This window comes from Oreochromis aureus, linkage group 16 (assembly GCF_013358895.1).
Source record: "Oreochromis aureus strain Israel breed Guangdong linkage group 16, ZZ_aureus, whole genome shotgun sequence".
Lineage (NCBI taxonomy): Eukaryota > Metazoa > Chordata > Actinopteri > Cichliformes > Cichlidae > Oreochromis > Oreochromis aureus.
This window is the reverse complement of record NC_052957.1, coordinates 8,403,901-8,408,659: the sequence shown is the minus strand read 5'-3', so window position 1 is coordinate 8,408,659 and position 4,759 is coordinate 8,403,901.

Genomic DNA, 4,759 nt, shown 5'->3' with positions numbered 1-4,759 from the left:
GATGTTAATCAAACTCAAGTCCCACAAGTCATTGCCCAGAAATCATGAACTGGTCATGACTTTTCATGTTTCCTTTCATCTGACCATCTACTTATATGTGTTCATGTATAAAGAAATTAATAGCTTTCACTTTTAAATAGTGAAATCCTGATATGTCTATGGCACTATTCCATTGGACTCACTTTCAGACTTAAACTTTTGAAATTGCTTTATTAGCGATGATCAGAAAAATATTTTAGAAATCTGTCACAAACTTGTCTAAAACCAAAATTTACTGAATTCATGTTTTTGTACCCAAATTTAAGGCGGCACATTGGGCTCCTCTGAGAATTCAAAAATAATTCAAGCGTAACACCAACAACTAAAACATTTTTTTTTTCTGTTCAGGAACAAAAGTAAGTGTAATTTGGCATCTTATTTAAATAATAATATGCTTTACTACATATTTCTGCTTTTTTGTAAAACAGTAAGTTTGAAAATTAGCATTAAAAATATAATTTTGATTAAAAAGCTTGGGAATACTGGTATATTGGTTAATTTATTTTGGTAATTACTAACACTGTTAATTTAGGGAGGCTGTAACATCAACTTTGGGTGGAGTTGTAATAGATTTGTTTTTTTTAAAGTCATCGGAAAATTTGTGTCAAACAAATGACTTTTCCTGACTAGTGAACTTTCTACTATGAGACGAGGGTGAACTTAAAACAGACTTCAGTGTTAGAAACTTGAACTGTGCTCTGGGTGGTGGTTCTGGTTCTGGTACAGCACTGGGTGCGGTTGAACAGGCCGATACAGGAGTGACAGGATGTATTCATGACTTGCTGTGGAGCGTAACGTAGCAGAAACTTCCTGTGTAGTCACCATTTGCACTCTGGGGTTGTTTTGCACAGGTGTTATGTGTTGGAGGTCTATTGTGTGGTTTACATTACACAGTCGGATGTTTGTTATTTTGTTGGTTCCTGAAATCGTGGAAATTGTAATGGTCTTCTTATCCTAATCATCCAGTGGCTGATTACAGCCACATGAGCAGAGACCAGAACAAAAGGTATGGCTTCAGGGCTGCGTTTAAAACTTTGTGCTTGATGCTTCCAACCCTGTAACAAGGTTTTAATCTGAAATTCTGTGCTTCATCATTTATCAGAAAGCAAACAGAGACTCTGTGACTTAGTGTTGATACAAGAGTAAAGCCAAGAATCTGACCGCCCTAATCTAGATTTGGCCATAAATGCTGGCCTGCTGGATGCCTGGCTGTCACAGCTATAATCTTGCCTGTTGCTTGATACCCCTCCTTGCAAGCTTTGGCGGAACAGAGAGTTATGGTGGCGAGTTGACGGCTGATTTGGTGAGCGGATTCTAGCCAGCTATAGTGGAAGTGATGCCTGGCTTTCTGCGGCTGTGTTCTGGCAGGTCCTTGTCCTGACTCACTGGCAGCGCGGCTGGTTATACGGGCTAGATGCCTGGATATCTTGGACGACAAAACAAGACTGACTCACCGGCTTAGCGACAATTTGGCCCTGTGCTGGTGCTGTTTCACAGAGTAACATCATCCCGCTGATAGAAAACAGGATTCCTTAATCACTGTGTCCACATTACATCAACAGAGTGGGCCAACCTACCCAGCCGACACACCCTCACCTTCATACAGACTGCATTCGTCTGCTATGTTGTGCAGTATACTGTGAGTCTTAACAGTGCATTAACCTGCAACCAAAACCATTCCACCGTCATATCTCATATGTTACAGAGCTGAAAGGAAATAAGATGGTGCAGGAAATACAAGGGAAAGATATAGATCCTGTTTCAAGTCCCTTGGTTGTCATATGTCTGAACAAATACAAGTTGCAGCTTGGTGAAACTCAATATGGGGAAGCTGCCAGATTATGAGCGACTGATCTGGGGTTTGGGTTTGTTTAATGTCTTCCGGGGCATCTTTGTGCCTTAAGCTTAAAAAGGTGGTTTCACTATGGCCTTGAACTTTTCAGTTGATGGTTTCGTGTGAGAATATAAACGTCATGTTCAGTGGAATCAGATGTCTTCATGGTGGTCTTTAACTTCTCACAATTCACCAGGTCTTCATCAACCCATCTTGGATTAAGGGTAGGGTTGGGGTTTGTTTTCGCCACATGCTAAATGGGCAGGTTTTCAGAAAGTAGAAGTACTTTTCAGATTAAGCCTTTCACATTGACTTTGGCATTTTTGTTAAAAACCTTTTCCATTTGGATTCAAATTCGGACAGTGATGTTAAGAATCTACTACTTTCTTAGTACAGAGTACTCTGATGTCCAGTTGTGTCCATGTCAGAGTACAGCAGGTGATTATCTGGGACCTTCCTCCTGGGCGTGGCATCACCAAAAACAATGACAATCCCATTGTTGCAGACATCTCCTTGTTTGTCCGTTGTTATATCCACTTGGTAAACAGAGAACCACTTAACCAGCTTTTATACTTTCCGTGTCTGTGCGTCTGCTTGGGTCCCAATGACGTAAATTTCGACATCAAGGCTTTGCACAAATGTCTGTGTAGCTGCCTGTTTTTAGTGACTGCGCAGGCTGTTCTGCAGAGAATGTGTATTACAATCCACTAACTATGGATGTGCCCAGGCAACAGATTTCAAACAAGTATAACAGCAATGACTACTCAGCCACCGGGTCCCCAGCTGTCAATGTTTGCAACAAGAGTATAATCCAAGATTTAGGCTTAAGGAGGCATTTCAGCCACATGCTAATGGAGTCTAGTTTCAGAAAATACAATATATTGCTTGTCATATCAACTATACCAACATGAAATTTGGCTTTAAATTTTTAAGAGCTCAATTTACGTGTGCGAAACTGTTAAACATGCTGGTTGGTAATGGGTTGAAATCCTGAGTCATGCTATCAAATGAAAACCCTGAAGTTCACACAACATCCCAAATCTTTGTGTTGCTTTGTTTTATCGGTCAAACCATTAACCACGCCTGCCAACTCTTTGAGCTAGTAAGGCAAACCAGCAGCCCACAGGTCTGACACAGAGACCAGCCACCACTCATGCTAGTTAAATCTTTGAAAAACATGCATCTTTCTGGAGCTAAACGAAAGTCATGCAGTTCCAGTCTCAATTTCACCATTTTATTCAGGCCATGTTAACAAATATGCTCATGTTTTGGTGCAGTGGTCGTGATGAAACTTAGATTTGTTAGCTGTTTTCACACCGTTTCATATTCAGCATTGGAAGCATTCATGATATTCACAGGTATTTCAGATGAGCCAGTCAGCCTGTTAGCTCCAGGTCTTTGGACTGTGGGAGGACAACTGATCACCTGGAGGAAACCCAGCTGGCAGGTTCCAACCCAGAAAGGCGACTAAGTACTGCACCACCCTGCTCTGTTTCATTTATAACAGATTAACCCTGCTCCACACTATGTGTCGCAACAAAACAACCAAAACCCAATCTGGGCCCGTTCACAGAGGAGACTTGTGAGCACTGCTTATACTCATATCACAAATGGCGCCAGGATGTAGTTACATAAATGAAACAGGATGCTGCTGAAGATTTGCTAGTCTGTTATGTGCTGATACATGGGTTTCTTTCCATTACTGACGTAGGACCGTGCAGCTGTACCCCCATGGACATCACCTTTAGGTCAGGTAGCGGAATATAAATCCTACAACTGGAACACTAGTTGTACTCTTGTTATAAAAACAAGATCTAGTCAACTTTGACCTTAACATTTCTTAGTTGTAGCTTATAGCTGCTAACTTAAAATTTAAGCCATTTATCCACTATTTTTAGTGACTGGCTCCAACGTTTTTGAATAAAATTATTTGCCTTGAGCTACCCCTTGTTTCTTTGGATTTTGCTTCCAAAGAGCCAGACTTTCTTACAACTTTTTAAAGTAGTCTTAAGTAATGGTTCTCCAGGCTTTCTGAAGGTCTTTTAAAGTATTTCTTTCAACACTGACTACTTTTTCACTCATAGTCAAGCCATATTTTGTATCTGATAAGTGTTAGAAGTACTGGCCCTAAAAGAATAAGTTCCAAATTACACAAGAACTAACTGAAAATCAGTCACAACAGGTCTGATGGAGTGAGTCATCAGGTATGGAGCATGGCGGAGGCTCTGTCACGGTTTGGTGCTGAATTTCAGCCAGTGTTGAGGATCTTATAAAAACCGATGAAAAATTAAAAACTACTGTCATATTTTGATCCACCATGCAATACCAGCTTGCTAGAACAGAATAGCCTTCATATACTGTGTTTCCATGCATGTTTGCACGTTTCAGTAAATCACCGCATGTATTTCCTATTTTTCTCGCAAAATATAAAAGGAATGAGGGGTGACTCAAGACTTTTGAACAGCACTGTAGATAATGTTTTAATTTGACCTTGAGTAGCCTACACAATACTCCTAACTTCAAACCCATTCAGGACCACTTTAATAAACTGGAACACACACTCTGAGTATGACCTTATCTAAACACCCGGACGTAACTAATGCTCCTGTGGCAGAATGGGAGCATATCCCTGCAGGAATCCAACATCTTTTAAGCGTTTATCTGCAGTCACTTCCCACCAATATTTGGCAGGAAGATATACTGTATGAATAAAAACGTAAACGACAGAACGAACAAAGAGCGACGAAGTTTGTCCTCTAGAGCAACTCCGCAGTGATAAACATCTAAAAGAAGCCAGTGAAACTGTAATAAAGTCGCCGCGTGAAACAGTCAAAAACAGACATTATTTATTCATGCAGTAAGAAACACAAAGCAGGCAGCAGCGCA